Below are 19895 nucleotides of genomic sequence, written 5' to 3'. Positions count from 1 at the left end.
CAAGGCAAGGGAAAGGAAGAGGTTGAATTAAAGACGAGAGGAAGCGGTGGGAGCTCGCCGAGGCCCGGCTCAGTGTGAGACACAGCTGAGGCCCCAGCCGGCCCGGGGCCCCAGGACTCAGACAGAGGAGTGCGGGAGCCAGTCTGCTCCGCCGTCTTCTCTCTCCCTCACTTTCTTGGCAGCCTTCAGAGATTACAGACTGGGGCTAAAACTCTTGGAGGATGCAGTTGAAACCGTCTCCTCTGCAGCAGCGTGTGTTCGTGCGTTTCTCGTGGAATCTCATTTTCGGTTCGTTGCGATGCCTATCTCCGGTGCTCTTGAAGAAAACTGGTTTAAGAGTTCACCCGCAGTTCATCTCTCAGTCTTTTCACTCGGCACCAGTTTCTAGTGCCATAAATTCCGTATGTATTCTGAAACTTGTTTCGATATCTTGACACATGATCAGCCTAAAATGTGGCCCTTGGCTGTTCTGTTCGGTTTTCAGCTTGGCTGATAAAATGTGGTACAAATTTACAATGACAGGGTTTAAGATTATTTAGATTAAGTGTTCCACTTTGGGAAAATAAATGGAGAACCTTAAACAGCCTACACATTTATGCAGACATGCAGAAGGGCAAAAAGGCCAGAATAAGTACAGAGACAGTACAGAGTGTTTTTCATTCTATTTGTGTTTGTGTGTGTGTGTGTGTGTGTATGTGCGCGTGTGTCTGTGTGCCTGCGTGTGCGCACGTGCATGTACATCGACTTGAGCAGGGTGAGGAGATTAAGTGCATAATTTAACTGCACAAGACATTAATTAGTAGCCCTAGGTAATTTTCCTACCAAGGGAAATATGACAGCATTAGAGCTGTTCGTACTGCGAGCGAAAAGCGTGCATGTTTTGTCAAACCTAATGGTCATGGTAAACACTCCAGGTCCCAAATGCAACATCGGTGCCCTGAAAGGACAAAATTAGCCACCGGTCACACACACTGCGAGTCCAGGCGGACGCCGCTTTACCCAAGTGCAGATGTTCAAGTTGCTGACAGGAAACTAGGGGACTGTCAGCTGGAGGAGCGACTCGCATGAAGGTCATCGGTACAGCCCCTGGAAGGATGTATCTGGTCGAGGGGTCTTTCCACTCGCAGCAGACCCTCGTAGCATCCGCGGCGCTCCGCGGCCCCGCGAACAGCTGCGCCGCCAAGGCATTTGAAAGACGCTAACGCGTTGTAGCAGGGAGACGGGGACCGAGCCTGCAGCCACGCTGCTCTGCGCGGAGGCCTTTGATATCGCGTCCGTGGGGCCTCTGAGGCTGTAAACACGGGCTCGGGGTGGAAGGGGTCCAAGTAGACAATGAGCTTTCCTGTGGATCCGTCCGCCCATCGCGGCGAGGCGGGAGGTTAGTGCGCACAACGCAGCCATCAGAGGACGATGGTGGCAGAAGTTCTTTATCATGCCCAAGATATCATGTGATAAAAAAGAACAAACAGAAGTCTTTCATACTCATCACGGGGATTAGTGGATGTTAAGCTTGAGGATGCCAAATACACTGTGGATGTTTAGAAACAAAAACCAATAAATGTTTATGTGTTGGACTGTACCAGCATCTTCTCAATAAAAACACACAGCTGACCATGAACAGAATGATATCACTAGTCTCAGTTTACTCTTTGAATCATGCAAAAAAACATCAGTTAAAGCAAAATTATCATTATTTCCTTTTTTATTCCTTCCTAATTTTTAATTCTAGTGAGCAGAAATGCAAAACATTTTAATGGGACAGATGAAAGCTGTCCGCACGCTTTCTCATATACATTACATGCATGATTTTCGGGGTTATCTGATGGTCATCCAAATTGTGCACAGCTTTTCAAAGATCACATCATAAGCAAAGCATACTATGCATTAGGCGTTTTGCAAAACATTCCAGACACTGCTTTTGAGAAAAGGCAGAACAGAGAGAATAAAAAGACACTTTGTCTTTTGTATAAAACATTTGTTCAATTCAGACTTCTCTGCAGTTTTATCATTCCTCAGCTCACAGTTGCCCTCTAGAGGCACAATCAAATACTAGCACTTAAAGCCATCCCTTATCGCGAAGGCAGTCTTTTGGACATTCTTCGAGTAATTAGCCCAACTTCCACGACTATGATGATTAATTTAAATTACGTAAAGGATCTAAATTACACTGAATTCCTATTATAAAGGGGAGCTGGTTCATTTATTTCTGTGTGATAAGTGCAGAATTCTCTCTGGCCCCATCCAGCCAGGTAGAAGGCTGTCCTTGCCATGAAAAAGTGGCTGCCATCATGTAATTAATTTAAGACCAGACTGAAATGACACTTTCCAATGTGATATTTCAATTAAGTTATTAGACGGATTTTTTTCCATGGTACGTAGTTGCAAGACAGTCAAATATCTAGGATAGTTATGCAACTTGGGGTACATGTTTTAAAATAATGCTGCTTAAGCTTATTTCATTATTGTATGAAATACAATGATATATCTAATCAACTACAGAGTACACAGCTTCTGGTCATGAGTCCCTTTCTGTTGCATATAAATTGAAATATTTTGGTTTTAATATTCTGGAAAAATCTTCCAAGAATGGAATATCACATTTTACCATAGACAGATCAACACGTGTATCAAGGAAAATAATAAATTCATGCTTCCCCCAAGCAGTTGTGAAGTTAAACTGAGACTTCCATTCAGGTTTTCAATATTCTATGTCTTATGTTTGCTTGTATCTATATGCAATTCAGAAGGATTTTAAAAATCATTTCATTAAACAGAACGTGCATTCCAAAGTTTGACAGCATTGTTTTGAGCTCATTCAAAATTAAAGAATTAAATAGACTAAAATAGTGGATGAGGAATGTTCTTTTATAATACTCCCGGCTAACAAAGTAGTATGTAAATACAAAATGTACATGCCTGTGGATACTACCCAGTCTTATAAAATCCCCAACTATTTGTTTGGTTCAGGATTTTATAGGACTGGGGGCTAATTATGAAATAAACATCATTCACAAATAATGTTCTGTCAGTTCTATGGATTCTTGTAACACCTAGCCCTAACATCAAGCCAAAACATCAAGCCAACCAGTCATCTCTGGTGGATTAAGCATTATTCTCCAGTCCTCTGACCTGTGGTATATGCCCAAACTATCCTTTTCAGCTGCGGTAGCTTTTATCTGCCATCGATTAAAACTAAATTTAAGTGGTTTGAAGCAGCAGTTTATTTCACTGGAGTTCTGAAGCCTTGAAGCTTGGCTCTGTACTTTGGGGTTGCTTTTAGCATGAGGGGCTGCAGTAGGGGGCTAAAGGACAGGCTGGTTAAGCTGTTTTAAACTGCCTTAGCGGAATAAGCCAATTAAATGACCATAAAACGTGAGTTCTCTTTACCTATGATCACATCGGTAAATTAATCTGTAGCCACTGGCCATCTTTATGAACGGTTAAGTGGTTTAAAGGTACATGATGATCAGCACATATGGCAGCAATCCCGCCAAAGGCATTAACACCAATAAAAATATATATTTTTATGAAGTTGCACTAACATAATAATAACTGCAGAGGCAGGATGTAAACAAACCAGGATTTTCACTTCAGCAAACATTTTGATTTATTATGGCTTCCTTATGTCCACCAGGTCAAATTACTTTGTTACCTCAGTTGATGACACATTTTCATGCCAATTTAAATGGAGCACTCTACTGTATAAACAGATTTAGCACATTTAACAGTTAATTTCTGTTTAAAGCTGAATATTTTCTGCAATGAAAAAATTTAATTGTAAAATGACACATTCAGTGCACATAAGAAAATGAGCATTGAGCATATCTTCCTCTGATGGACTGCTAAACAATTCCATTTTAGAATTAACTCCAACTTTGATAAAGCTTGCTCTGATGGAGTGCCCCACGGTCCCATGTGAGGTCTCCTCCTCTTCTCTTCATGACCACTTAACTGTCCACATGATATGATACTCTTATCTCTTCTTACCCCAATGTTCTCAATGTTCTCAATCAGATTTATACAATGAAAATAGCAAAAGCATAGGTTTTCTTGTTTTTCTGACTGTTCAAGAACTTGATACTGAGTGTAAGTGGCTATAACTATTGGTTTTTTCATTGTCTATATTTATAGTGTAATTTATGCAGTTGTTTTGTCATGCCAAGCCTTCCAAAATATTAAACAGATTCCATGTTTGTTTCACCTAAGGTTCATTGCTCTCTTGTCCCTTGTTTAAGCACGTTTCTCTGTCTGGGTGCATATCATGTCTGTCTTATCTGAAACTCCAAACAGGACCACTTTCTTCCATCTCAATATTTTTGTTGGTAGACCATTTCATCTCATTGAAATCTGTACATCTTTGTTTCATTTGGACCACTTCTCTAACCTTTCAAGTTAATTCATGATGGGCATGATATTCACATTGTGAGTTCATGCTAAAACCTTGCAGCAAGCGTCTTTGAAGTGGGTCCTTGGGTTAGTTCATGAGTTTGAATTTAAATATGTTTTTACCATAGTAACATAACAGCCAAGAACACATCGGCACTGACTTTAAATGAACACCCCTTATGTATTTGTTTCCTGCTTTATTCAGACAGGGGGACAGCAGGGTTACAGATAGAGATGAGATCACACTACAGAAATACTACAGCTGGAAATCGAACCTCTGGACATGGGGGGTTGGGGGCCATTATGGGTTCAGTTTGCTGCCCTATGGAGTGTGCCACAGAGTCTCACCCATTAATACTGCTTTTTAAACCACATAAAAAATGCATCATGGTGTAGAAGGCATGTAAGGACATCAGTTACCCAGGCTAGGCTACAAGGCTGTGAACACCACTGTGTCCTTCTGGTTACATTGATGATTCCCTCTTGTCACGGAAGCAAAATTCATGAACAACTAAAAACACTTGAATTATGTATAAGTTAACAACATTTTCTATCAAAACAGACTAGAAACAAATCAAGTTCATGCTTCTTACCTGTGATGATCTTCTGTAGTTTGAATGTATAGCTGCGAATGGTGCCTAGAACTAATAGTCCGTTTTTATTTACAGTGATGCTTTCCCTGGTTCTCAGGCACATGATGCAAGGAAGTGTAAAAAGATTTTCCAGGGACAGTTTTTGAAACAGCTTACCCTAACAGCTTACTTTTTTGGCTTCACTCCCATCTATCACTGAAACATCAATGTAGTCACATAACAGGCTGTTGGGCCACCTCCATTTTGTGATTAAAGTGGCTCCTGTCACTCAGGTTGTGCTCAGCTGATCGGCTTACCTCTCTTGCCTTACGCACTTAAATTACATTTACATGGGCTTTGTGGCTGTTATTGTAATGTGCATATTTTATTTAAATATGTCAACACGGAAGTTACAAACGTATGCAATTATCAGTAGTTGAGTGTATAAAGAAACAGCATTTTAAATCACTACCTCAAGGGCTATTAATTTCTCCATCTTGACTTGTCTTCTAAATATTGACATATTTATTTCTTATACTTGGTATTGAAGAACAAGACACTTCTAGCTCATTATTAAACTTGTTTTGATAGTGGGGAGATCTGAGTTATTTACTCTCTTGTGTAAGGACTTGGATACGTCAGTGATGTAATGTATATTCTTATGTTCTGCTATTAAATACACACACATACGCAATAATTTGTTAATTTTCCAATTTTTCAACATTACGCTGTCAGCTAAGACTGGGGGAGGGCGGAGTATTACGTCAGTTGATTGGAGGCCTGCTCAAAAGTGAGTTTTAATTTGGAGCAAGGATGTGGCAGCATCACTCACAAACACGCAGACGCTTCTGAGGCAGCATCTGCCCGGAGAAACCAGCCTCCCAGAGGCACTCGCACAGGAAAAGAAAAAAAAGGCAAAGGTCAGAGGACGTCCCCGCCGACGGGACAAATGAATAGCACAATGGCGGGCGATACGCAGGCCGGCCAGGCAGACAGTGGGCCTATTCTTCACCCTGGGACGAGCTGCGTTTGGGGGAAGGCAGGCCTCCCCCACAGACCGTAAGAAAAGGCCCCAAGGGAGGGGGCAGAACTGCATAGTTCTGGAGTCGCACAGAAAAGACCCAGCAAACTACAGACAGTGTAGAGAGGCATTATGGGCAGGGGCTCCGGGTTCGTCTCTTTCTCTGATGGGTGAATGGAAAAGAGTGGACTTACAGACCATACAATCTTTGCGTACCTGCCTTTTTTGTAAAAATTTGTTTTCAAGAGGATTCAGTTTATCTAGCAAACATGACTCATCAACAACATAAAAAGATTATTAAGCAAAGGTTCTCAGTGAATGATTTCCCTATAAACTTACCCACAGCTGGGATAGCGTTCATGAATGAAATTGGACTGAAAATTTACAATCTTAGTTCGTTATACTCTAGCAGCAGAAATAAAACAATACAAGGCCATGTGAATTTAACAGTCATTTTTATATTAAATCCCTGAGGTCATGTAGCTACTGTGAAATGGAAACATAATGCCAAATCTATCCAGCATTTCACCAATGTGGTTCCAGAAGCCCCTTGATTCCATGTCTGTTTCCATAGGAGTCAACAACCATTTTGTATCAAATGTATCATGTATCAAATGAGGTAGCTAACTAAATATCATTTCATTTAAATATTTTTAAGGATATATTTGTACTTATTGCTATTTATTCATAAGCAGAAAAATGGAATTAAGGTATATGACTGACTATGATGGATGGAATCTGGTCATTTTCCCCAAATTTGTGCATCATTATTCTTGAAGGTTTTTGTTAGTCTATAAAAATAAATAAATAAATAAATAAATAAATGTGCAATTTGCACCTTCTCGTGAACAAGTAAGCACTTTAGTGGCTGTTACCATGGAATGGTGTGTTGATGAATTGCTATGCACAGCAAGCTACTTATAGAACAGTAACCATTTTCAGGTGTGGAAAGTCAGGTTCATTTACAATACGTCTCTGTTCTACCAATTTCTTGTAGCCGTATATTCTTAAGTGGCCTGAAGTTGCTGTAATATGGGCTGCAATGCAGTCCCAGGGTGTGTTTAACACTTAAGGCTGAAATGTCTTGTCCAAGGCTTGGCATTCTGCTACGATGGGGAATTACTGTGAGATGCTGAAGGTCAGCCATCCAAATGAATTTATTCATTACATTTTTGTGTTTATTTAGACACATGATTTTGAATTTATTTCACTCCAGATGTATTTTTAGATTAACTAAATGTTAGATGGCAAGCTCTCACGTCTGACTTTGCAGTAAAATAAAGATGTACTAACACAAGCATGTTATATAGTATATATTAGCTCTGAGTCTTGTATATGAGAACATGTATATTTATATGTTTAAAATCACCAAGTAATTTGAATTTATCATGATAAACAGCTCGCTAAATCAATCACATCCATTGCTAGCTATCAATCCAACCAAGTCTGGCTCAAAACTCTTATTTGTAGACCCATGGACTACCATGTTGCCTTGTTCATGTCAAGGAAGTGCACAGGATATGATGAAAGCATTTAGACAAGTGTATTAGAGTTGTCAGGCTTGACCATAGAAACATGGAGCATGGGAAGTAATTCAATATTGTGTGACGACTGTGAAGGGGAGAAATCTAGTTAATTAAACTCTGCTTGAACAGTTTTAATAAAAGATAATAATAAATGAAATATTTGCATTGTTCAATGTCGTAACTGGGCTGAGATGGTATAAGATGGTTTATTTTATCATTTGTTGAGAAAAACAAGCATGAAGCTTTACGTAAGTCTCAGAAGAGAGTAGAATCCAACTACTTTTGAAAACAAAACGTGGGAAAATGACAGTGCACTAAAATTTCCATAGAGTCATACTCTGAAAACTTGACACATGTCTCATTCTCTATCAAGCAAAGAATCAGGCATTCAACTTGGTATTTTGTAGTGTATGTACTTACTCTGAGTCCAACTTTGCATATTTAAAAAAGAGAGACACAGGGGTGAAGAGAGAGAGAGGAAAAAGCCTCGTTCAAGGCATCTCATCTGACGTGGTAAATGTGTGTGCCAATTGTGAGCTGAGAAACATTATAGTCTTATCAGTTGCTTTAAACAGCTATTTATCATTTCTAAAGGGCAATCATTTGGAATCCATTAAATTTGAATCCATTAAGTCCTTGTTGTCCCAACCCCTCTCACCACCGCCGCCCCCTCAACCCTGAATTCTAAAGAGGTCTGCATTTTAGAAGAAATCCTTCAGTGCCAGTCACAAGCACAACTTGTTCTATCCTCAATAGTCCAAAGATGCTAGAGTATGATGCTATAATGTATTTATTGATAAATATAAGGCTGCAGTGCAGTATGGTACCATTGGAGAACATCGGTGACCCTTCGGTACTGAAATCTCACAGCGCAGCACTAAGCTAATAAAGGAAATTCTAAATACACATAAATGTCTCAGAGTATTGATTTTCCTTCCACTTAAAAAGGACAATACCATGTACGGCACGTAAAAAGCAGACATTTGATGGATGCTTCGGTGTACATAGTGTATCGATTCTGGTTCCTTCTGTTGATATGGGCTGTAATTGTTGTAGTTTTACACTGTTATCCAGATGGCACAGCTGCTGAAAATGATTGTGCAATTATCAGATACAATGGTAAATGGATCTCAGATACATAGGGCAAGTCGCTCCGACGCATCAGAATGCAGACAGAGTTCATATATAGCAATGTACAGGATAACCTCAAAACACATACGCATGCATTTCCACTGAGTGACGCTGTATGTGTACGCCATTTAATTCTCATCCTCTGACATGCAGAAACACTGGATTTTCTGTCTGCTTAAAGGCCCATGGTTCTCAGTGGAATGTGTATTGTGAACATCCAAGAATCTGAAACATGATTTCTTTGATAGAATTTGCATAAGTAGCAAATGAACGAGTTGAAGCTTTGTCACCCAGCTTTGAAATAAGCACTGATTGAGCCTAAAAAATAGGACTTCCTTGCATACGGTTGGTCTAGCTGTCAATAAAGTCTGTAGCATGTATAACCACACTAATACATGCTACATTGTCCTAATAGTTCACTTCATATCAATGTTCCGGTTAAGTATATCGAAGATGGACAAGGACACATTTAATTGTAGTCCCATTGAAACTCAGTACGGTAGTACTCCATCCAACACTGATATTACTCTAGTGAATGGTAGCTGACTAATGTAAATGGCTTGAACACGAGACAGCTAAGGGAATCTGAACTTTAAAAATTGCATGGCTCCACCGTAATTACAGTTGTGCCTGGCTTGACCCCTGGTGCTCTGACGTCCCTCTTAATCCTCTAATTATTGGTTACAGATGTGTTATTGGAGATTATTAAATTAGTCAGAGATTGGAGACATTCCAGCCAGAGACTGGACTTTGCCATTGGAGCCCACAATAGTTCCAAATGTATGTTGTGAATGGCATCCAGTGAACTGGAATGCAATGAGGACAAACTTCCAAATGTCATTTTGTCTGGCCCCATGTTCAATTAAGCCATTTCAATTTACATTTACCAACGTACCTTTCTCTGTTCTAAGGGGTGTGTTTAGCATAGTTACATGTATAGATTTATTTGTGATTATATCTGCTGATATACTATTTTTCAATATGTCATGTCTGTGCATTCAACAACACACAAACGATTCGACTGCACTCACTGTGTATCAGTTTATGTTCCCGGGGCAAGTTTGCCAGACTCGTAAATCTAAGCTTGTGCCCTCTTTTGAACCTCCAAAAACAAATGCCATGAACCAAGCTCTGACATGGAGCTGTTCCCAGCAGTATTGCCTCAATGCATCTCAAGCGGAGATGCGAAAGCCAAACTTACACACCCGTGAGAAACTACTCTGGATCGCTTATCTCTGCTTCCAGCCGGATCGCTCGAACTCTGGATCAAATTATGGACTCCGAGGCAGACGCTGGGTTTCGTCCGCACAGTAAGGGCTCAAAACGGCCCCTGAGGTTCATCAGTTCCAGCACAAAGTGCAGCCAGAGGTAATCTTCTGTGATGGAAGGAGACAACCTCAGCAGGGGGCAGGACTGGTGTCCTTCACACCGCCCTTTTGTAGCATCCACCTAACTTCTCTAAGTATACTTCTTAGTGTATACTTTACATTCACGCATACAGGAAAAAATACCATACTATATAAATATTAGCTTGATCATTAATTTTTTTAATGAGAAAACGCACGCATGCATGCATGCATGCATGCATGCACCACCACGCCTTGACTATCACACACCTTGTTATTTACCGTAGCCTTGTTTGCTACACAGGTGGCAATCTGCCACTGACTCCGCTGAGGTCACAGGCTCCACCCCCCCCTTAAACTTGTCCAGCCCAGGACAAGCGGGTATAGATAATGGATGGATGGATGGAGCTGGGGAGCTAGCCAACAAGCAAAGATGTCAGAGCTGTCATTGGTTTCTAATAGCTTGATAGTTTGCCCATGATTTCATAATGTCAGCTGGCTATCTAGCTAGCCGATGATATCATAATGCAGCTGGCATTATCAATGCACTAGCTACATGTTACAACAATGATTTGTGACCTGCTGACTGTACATCAGAGATGGAAGGTGTGCTATGCTGGCTGTCATGCAGCCTTTTGTTTCTTTTGTCTCCAATTCTAAGACTACTTTCAATATCCAATAGATACTGTGGGCATCATTGCTGCATATGATTAAAATAAGAAAGCTGCACCTGTAATTTTTCCATTTTAACCCAACAATCATGATGATGCATGATGATGAAGATTTTTTATTACTATTATTATTATTAGGAACTATTTATCATTGAACAGTGAAATGCTTCATCAATCATTTTGAAGATTTATGGTAAAAAAGAATGTTTGCACTAGTTCCGTTGTAAATTTGCTGCAACCATTTGCAGGTGATTATTTTACCAGTAAGCAAGGGCAGGCCAGCTCATGGGTATAGTATACTTTGAGGAGAGTGCATGGTAAAACCTCCCTGCTTCCATATTGGGCTAATGTTGAAAAAGCAATGCTGCCAGGAAACTAGCCTGCTGAACCATGAAATCATACCTAGCCTTTATAATTTAGGTTTAGGACTGGGTTCAGAGACGATGATTTCATTCCCCCGAGGTGCTCCTATAATATACTATTTCAAAGTCATGCTGGTAGCCCTTGTTTATATTCAATTGTGTCTTCTGCACCCCACATTTCCCTGCAGATTTATCCTCTGAATCCTTATTCATAAAGGCTCTTCTTTTTTCAGACAGACGAATTGATTTTTGTTTTGGTAGCCATTTGACTTGGGTATACAGATTAAGTCAATGTAATTACACCGGTCACGTCCCTCCTGTGGGTTTATAGGTATCACTGAGCGTAGGCTCTACACTGGGGACAACTATGGGTCAATGGTAAGGTCTTGCGACTGTACTATAGAATCAATTTTCACATACAGATATATTATATGATACAAAGAAAGAAAACTGTGCTAAGATAATGTTGTTCTTCATAGCAAAGAAAAGAGTAAAAGAAGTGTGTTTGAATATTTTAAAATATTTTATTCACTGCTAAAGAACAATGTCTGAATTAGGCATATGGTTCTAAGTTAATTTCTATTCATGAAGCAGGGTTTCCACAGAGCTTGAAAACCTTTGAAAATATTTGCATCCTAGAAAGTCATGGAAAAAACTCATGGAAAGGGTTCAAATGTCCTTGAAATGTCAGGGAAAACTAGGAAAAGGGAAAATGGCCACCTGGCTAAGTAACTACTGTAGCTTGGTGTAACTAATATCAATTCTTGCACAATTTATATTTAGGTAGAAATTAAGTGCCACAAATGCAATTAGCTTGGAAAAAATGCAAAAATGAAGTAGTTCTCCGTCAGTTTGAAATGAAATACTCAGAGATCACATATATTTAACAGGTAAAACTACACATGTCCTGGATCATAAATTCCTTGACCTCAAGTGAGCAAAATCTGAGGGTGATCTGAGGGTGCAGATCTACTAATGAAGAAAAAGTAAGCAGTCTACCCTGGTGTCCCTCAGTGTCTCCAAATTGAACCAAATTAAGCATTGCTGTAAATGATAACAATCATATTTCACAGCAAATCAACTATTTTGACTCATGAAATTTACTTTTGCACCATTTTCAAGTGAGAATTCCTATATTTTTATCAGTATAGGAGTCTAACATACTGTATCTAGGGGTCCAAAAACCTCTCCAAAAATGAATAAAATCATTTCTGTGCAGTATAATACATATAAATTTGTCCTTTATGAGGGTTTAAGATGAAACATTGATATCGCATTGGAAAAATAATGCAAAAACATTGTGACACCCCATGGTACACATACCTAAATATGTAATTGTTCATTCTTTGTATGTTTTTCTATACTCTGCAATATGTAATCTTTTGTTGCAGGGGGCAGGACAGCATTTTACAAATGTTAACATTTATGAGCACTCCACAGGAAATTTTGTTAATCTAGCAAATATCAGCACACAGTAAATTTGAATATAATATTTGAATATTTCCCATTACCTATGTGGCAAGTATAGCCAATGGAGATACTAATACTTCACATCATTTATAATAAGATTATAAAAAATGCTGGCGATGTTCTATATTCACGGTAATTCGGTGCATCAAATATAACACATGACTGAGCCACCTGTGAACACTTACACTACAGAATGTGAAATCCTCGCATTAGAGAGTAGCACAAACCTCTTGAAAGACATTCAATTTCATTATGAATGGTATGAATTCTAACAAAGTAGGCCACAACAAGCCACAACACCATGCTGACACTGCCCAGGGTATGCTAACAATGCCCCTATACACACAGCTAGGCCTGTTAGTTAGCAACCAATAGAAAAGTTCTGAGCACTATAAGCAAAGGCTAACAGTTGTCTTTTACAGCCAATGCAAATATAACAATATCAAAAATATGACACAACATAAATAATTCAACTGTTACAAGCAGTAAAACTTACATCTTAGTATGTATCCTTGGCTAGACTATATGCTTCCTTCTCCTCTTCGAAGTCCTGACCAACTCTCCAGAGAATTTTCTTTAGGCATGCTGATGCATTGGAAAAAAAGAGGGGGGGGGGGACTTCATGACACTGTAATAAAGCAACAGTTCAAGCTGTTATGCACCTCTCTCAGGCATTTGTTAATAATTTAAAATGTGACAAGCAATACACCATTGGAAAGCTTATACTCTCTTCTCCTGGATAAGAGTTACACCAGTCTAAACAGCGAGTGAGGGTTTAGCATTTCGCCCCACTTTGTATTTGCATGTTTATTTGCAAAACGGATTGTTCAAGACAATAAATGACCACTGAATCTTTACGTGTAAAACCAATGGTAAGATTGTATATTTACTCCAGATTTACACACAGATATTGATAGTAGAATGACATGGTATAATTCCACAAAAATTCCTATTGTTTATTTCGCTATTCAGCATTGGAATACCTTGGGCTGTAGTTTGGTTTATTTGTTGCTATGAGAAAGTATGAATTTTTGGTGGTAAAAAAATATTTTTTATGAACTCCCAGTTTGACACTGCTGTACAGTGTGCCATGCTTAGGGGATGTAATTGTAGATGAGACTGCAGGGAGGGGGTGCTTGTTAAATGGATGAGCTACATGACAATGATGGCGCTTAGAAACTCCATATCTGGCATAGTTGTTGTGTATCGAGTTGGGCAATATCAACACGCCAGCATCCTGGCCACTAGGGGGCTTTCTGTGAAGGGGTTAAAGTTATAGTATGTTGCCACCAAAATAAAGTGTACCTGGCAAACGTCACCCTACAGTCCAATTTATACCTGACTATTACACCAAATTATACTTGAAAATCCTACATTTATCTTAAAATGAAATTTAAAAGCTATGGAAAATCTAGATATGATTTGAGTGAGGACCCTGCTCATGGATCATTCCTGACAATATGCAAGGGTGAGAGTTATGGTAACTGGTAAACATTACTCAAACTTTGACCATGACACTAGACAAAGTTCCAGCAGGTCTCCTTTGAAACTGCTCATACCTCTCCTACCAAACTCAAACTAAAAAGCCATATTAGTTACCTAATTATGGCTTATTAAATTAAGAAAGGCACAAAACATAAACTAATGGAATTAAAGTTATACTCACAGCAGTACAACTTTAAATGACCTATTATAAATCGTAATGAAATTAGTCAATTAATTTTCTAGTATCCAAGTCATGTATAACTTTCACTTTTCACACAAACACAAACACGCACACGCATATATATATATATATATATATAATATATATATATATTGTGCCGTTGGACTGTCTTGTTATAATGATAACAGAGCAAACTGCAATGAGACATAATTATAGCCTCAGTCCCTGCTTTAAAGCACATTGCAACACTGCGTATGGCGTTTCACCACTCTTTAACATTTCGCTGCACTGACACATATCAGGAAAAAATAAAATTTAGTACGTCTAAATTTGTGAGGGAAACCCCTTTGGGAATAGTTGATTTATGTGTCTGGTTTGCTGGTAAATGTAATCTCTGACAACCCAGGGCTACTGAGATAAAAAGCCAGAAGGCTACAGTGTGTCATGGACTTCAGCGAATTGTACTTACTGACTGGTACTAAGCCTGCTACATATCCATCACTCACACATGGGCAGGTCACACATTGGGATGATAACCTCACAAAACCTTCAGACAGCATGTATCTATGATTTTCCTATGCTTATGACAACTCGTTCGTCATGGTTCATCCAAACCAAGACGTTGTGCATATCCAAACTCTTTTTTTCTTTCTTTTTTACCTCTGACCTTTCCCAGATTCCTTTGCACATCTACTATTAAGAGTTTATTAAAATTCAGGTTATTCTTCTATAAGTCCACCATTTGGATGCTTTACAGAAACCTCTGCTTACCATAAAATACTTTAGTTACCATTAATCATCTTTCAGTAACTACACAAGGTATAGCAATTAAATGTATTTATCACATACTGCCTGTCATTAATCATACAAATACATATGTTTGTTTGCGTATATGTAGTTTGATTTTAAATGATCAGAATTTGAAGATATTGTATTCTTCTGGAGTGGAATCTGTGTCTTGAAAGTTTTTACCTAATCAGAGGCATACCATGTTCAACAGTTTCAAATGAAACAGGCCCTGAGGAGCAGAGGTGCTCCAAATGCCCACGAAAATTTTTGAAAAATGTTAACACAAAGATTTTAATTAAAAATTTTAATGTTTCCCTAAAAACAGCTACACATTTGCCATTCCAGCTGGGCTACATTAGGACACATCCAGGTTGTTTTCCTGAACTCTGACCTTTCCATGACCATGTCCTTGACAATCGTATAGGCCTGTTTCAAACTTCCAGTTAACTTCTGTTCATATCAATCTGTACACTGCTAGCTAGCCTAGGCGGCCTCCAGAAAGTAAATACATTTTCTAAACATTGGTATATACTGTACTGGTGTATAACTATAGGGAGGCACAGTCTCTTACACAAACGTAGGACTGACATTTCTCTGAAAACTTCACCACATTGCTATCTAGCTAGCTTGCACTGATGTTAGTTGGTGCTAGTGCTATTTCATAGTGAACACTGCAAACTCCAATCGACTTGTGTAACTCTGAGCGCTGTGGGATTGCAAATGTAATCAAGAAGTCCCCTCTTTGGTGCCTGTGATCTTAGTCATTAACAGGCTAGCTTGCGAGTATGGCAATTGCTCATAAAACTGCATAAGAGCTTTTTCTGCTTTTGTTCATCTTGTGTGATAACATGCTGCATGTCCACAGGTGTGTACAACAGAAAAACCCCACAAAACAAATGGTCAGGGCTTAAAGCAAGGAAAATTTCTGTGCCTGAAATGTGTTCGGGGGTTAGGAGAAATAATGGAGGGAAGGGGGGGTTCACGAAATGAAGAAATTAATTAATTGAAAATGAACATGTTTATTACCACAACTGAAACAAATAGCAAACAATAACAAATTGTACAATATATAATATTTTCGAATCTATAACGGCCTCGCGCCGCAATTCCGGCACAGTGCCGGAGAACTTTAAGCCCTGAATGGTGCTTGTATTGTCAGAACACACTGTCATATAGCCTGTCTCTCCAGCTTCAGCATATATGAACAAATATTGAATGGCCATGGCCGTTTTTGTGGACATTGGAGATCACATTTACACCGTTGCGATATTTGAAAGGCGAGATCTATGTTCAGAGCAAATATTACAAACTTACTGACAGTGCTGTAAACACAGGCATATGCATGCGTGGCAAAGAATATGGCTGCTTGCTCTGAACCAACAGCCTACCTTTTGAAATGTTCAAGCCAATTCCAGATTACATTAAGATCATCTCCATTGCCATGGTAAAAGAAGGAAAAATGAATGGATTATGAGGGACAGAGAAGGGTGTCCTACAGAAAAATAAGGGGAAAAACCAAACTGTTTTACTACAGCCGAGGGTTTGTTTACATTTTCTGTAAACATTTAAGACGGATTTTTTTGCTTGTTCACACATTTTCAGCATTAAGGCAAAAGCTTTAGGCAAGAAGGGCAATAAATTCCATTTGGAATATGCAGGTAGGAGTAAATCCAAATCTCACTGAGGTAAGGGAAGCTTTTATTGCTTTTGCTCTCATCCAGCCTAATTTCCTTCCCCTCCCCCCATCCCTAAAGTGAGGTTCCGCCAGCCCCACAGACTGATTAACCCCTGGCCTGATAATCACAGGCACCAAATCCCAACGGATGGAAAGTCTGGAACTGGCAATACAGAGGGCTCTCCCATTATTCTGACTGTGGATTCAGGGGGTTATTCCCTGACTAAGGGGATACAGAATTCAGAGAAAGCCCTCCATCTTCAGTGATATTTAAAAACTCCTGGGGCGATTTGGATGGACTGATTGAGGTGACACAGGAGGCAGACGGAAAGGTTAGGCTATGGAAGTTGAATCTTATTACTGACAGATGGGATTTCAGGCTCTGGATTTTATTTTTATTTTATTTTTTTTCCATCATGAATACTGTATGCACTCCCAATGTAGAGGTGACATGTAGTCTGGTCTATGAATGATAAGGAAATAAGAATATCATACTGATAAACAATTAATCCATCCATTCCTAATGGAAGCCCTTCCATATTACTAGAATCATTTTTAAAAATCCACTTTCCCCATGTTTCGTCTATTGTGACCAGCTGATTTCACATTACTGTTTGCTTCACAATAATACTTGGCAGCCAAACTGCTTCAGAGCTTATCATAATTCTTCACAATTCTAGTGAAAGGCCATTCGCTTTTGGGACACTAACTATACAGTACTAACACTGTTTTGATTTTATTGATATGATTCCTCAGTTTCATTCATTTGTTGTTTGCTATGATGCAAAGTGATCTTCTCCCTGCAGCACGCCTTCAACTGTACATAGTGTACAATACGCACATTCATAAGCACAAGCAATCATGACATGGACTTGAAATTCCGCTTTGTCTCATACATACAAGCTCCAAGAAATATACAATACATTTCATTACCTTTTACATTTGGTTTGCCACCGTGTTTCCCCCCAGTCACTTGCTTAATCGTTGCCATCAAATTTTCACCAGACTTCCATTCAATTCTCGGTACTCAGCTATGCTTTAAGGTGACATCGCCCATGACAGCTCTTAGTCTCTTCAAAGGCACCCTAATCTAGCATGCATAAGAATTACCGTTCCCCATTTTATCTGAATGCAGCTGTTGTCGTGCTTTAATTAGTCAAATCTCCAATTAAAACCATTCCTCTGGGTAGCTAATGATGTCTGCTGTAATTAGCAGATGGGTGCATTCTGTTTGTCATATTGTTTCAAATTCAGCTAAAAGATCATGAAAGACCCATTAGCATAATTTTTCCCTGTATTATTCTTTTTTTTTTCTGTGGGAAGGGAGGAGGGGTGTCCCTCAGGGACTGTGGCCATGTTCCCTGATCTTTACCTCAAAGTGTCAATCGAAGCGATTGATCAATTATTCATGGTTGGTGGTCTACGAATATTATAACCTTTCTGTACATCCAAATATGTTCTACCCAGCTAAGAGCTATGTAAAAGTGCTGAATTATGCATAAAGGTATACAATAAGAGTAGTACACAGACTGTCCTAGAGAGTGCTTGGAAAAGGAAGAGAACTTCTCCCCAAACAAAATTGGTACAAAACGAATTATCCCACATACAGTTTGATACAAATCCAAAAAAAAGGAAATTTTAAAATCTTGCTTTGGAGGATATGACCAGACTGTCTGCCAACAGCAGAAGGCCTCATGTGGAACTGTGAATTAATTTCTAACGGACCTGTTGCTTGACTGACTACACATGCAAGAAGTATGTTTTTACAATTTCCTTCAACTCCATTTTGCACTTTGCAGCACAGCCTCATTAAAACCTCGGCATGAGGTCATACGTCTTTATTTAAGATTAGCACTCTTTCTTCCCCCGCCGTTTCTCATTCAGTACTTCACGGACCGGGGTTTGACCACCGTGCTGATTTATTACACAATGTTTCAAATTGATTATTCCAATTCTATTACTCCATGGTCTGCTGAAGTCATTTTTTAAGGCGTCCATTTTCTTCAAACCTCGTCGCCCTGATGTCCAGCCCAGACAGAATGTGCGGGTCTCAAGCTTCGATACCAAACTGACTTAATCCATTCCTACAGCTTCCCCTCAGGAGTCTGGCCGGGGAGAGTTTCACATGGCCCTCGATCCATCTGAGAAAGTGGATTTCTATGGCCTTCCTGCTCTTTCACTCAGCAATCAATATTGTGCGCTGTCCCCCAAATATTAAGTTGGCTCTGAAGAAACTTCAGACTGAAGAACGCATTCTGAAAAGTGTGCCTTGACTGACAGTGTGCCTAGAATGCATGTTTTCAACTGATGCTTGAAAACTGTAGAAAAGGAGACGTGGGTAAATGGTATGAAAGAAGTGGTAAAAGAAGCCAAGACTGACCAGGCAGACTGTGCTACCTCCATGAAGTGTTACTAGTTTTCAGTATGTCAGGGAGTCAACCATTTCATGCTGTATGCATTCATTTAAAAAATATTATATAGGTGTGAATAGACACAAAAACACCATGTAGATCATATGGTAACATAGATTTTTCCTATTGCAGTATTTGCCACAATTTTTCTAACTATGATCTTTAACTTAACTTTTAGTCCTTATGATTAAAATGAAATAAGCAACTTGTATTTCGTGAAAAAAAAATTAACTTTATTATTATGTAGTACCAGCAGGCATGAAAGAAATCTCAAGCCAGAACCAAGCAATCATCATCACAAAATACTTGCTAAGCTATTCATTCATTGAAATTTAGTGGTTCAAAAAGTGACATTAAGAAATTAAGTTAAAATGCAGAGTTTGCGATTTTTTCTTTTCTTTTCTTTTGAGAATGTAAGAATGTAAGATCAGCTGTCAACTATAGACCGTTTGTTATACCACTTTGTTTCTCTTACGGGCACCTGGAAGCACAGTGGCTAAGATGTCTGGCTTCTTCCTTGACATAGTAAAGACATTGGAATGGGCAGCATGGAGATGAAGGTTTATTGCATACTGGACTGCAGGAACAGAAAATATAAGTGAACTGCTGTGAGAAATTGCATTGTGGTACACACTCTTTTTTATTTATTTTCTGCTTTTTAAAAATAACACGCAAAACAAAAACACATTTTATGTGTCAGTGTTAGGGTGGAACCATGTCTGGTGACTTGTAAGCACATTGTTCTCGGTCAGTGAGGTTATTCTGACAGTCTTAGACTGACGTTCAACATAATTAGTCTGATTACTCTTGTAATTAAATTCAGAAAACCCAAACAGCATGTTCACAATCTTTTTTTTGTTTGAATTTGC

The 19895-nt window shown here is 39.1% G+C and overlaps 1 long non-coding RNA gene across 2 annotated transcripts in view; it reads right to left on the bottom strand.

Annotated features, from left to right (window-relative positions):
- Positions 1-19895, bottom strand: part of LOC135261479 (uncharacterized) — a 40179-nt gene that overhangs the window by 16067 nt on the left and 4217 nt on the right. For both annotated transcript variants that reach the window (XR_010331957.1, XR_010331956.1), the window contains exon 2: positions 12982-13070. This is a non-coding gene — a long non-coding RNA (uncharacterized LOC135261479). The remainder of the gene's footprint in view (positions 1-12981; positions 13071-19895) is intronic.

The sequence above is a fragment of the Anguilla rostrata genome, chromosome 8, assembly GCF_018555375.3.
Source record: "Anguilla rostrata isolate EN2019 chromosome 8, ASM1855537v3, whole genome shotgun sequence".
NCBI classification, from domain to species: domain Eukaryota; kingdom Metazoa; phylum Chordata; class Actinopteri; order Anguilliformes; family Anguillidae; genus Anguilla; species Anguilla rostrata.
Note: the sequence above shows the minus strand (reverse complement) of the source record. Positions and strands in the feature narration are given on the sequence as shown.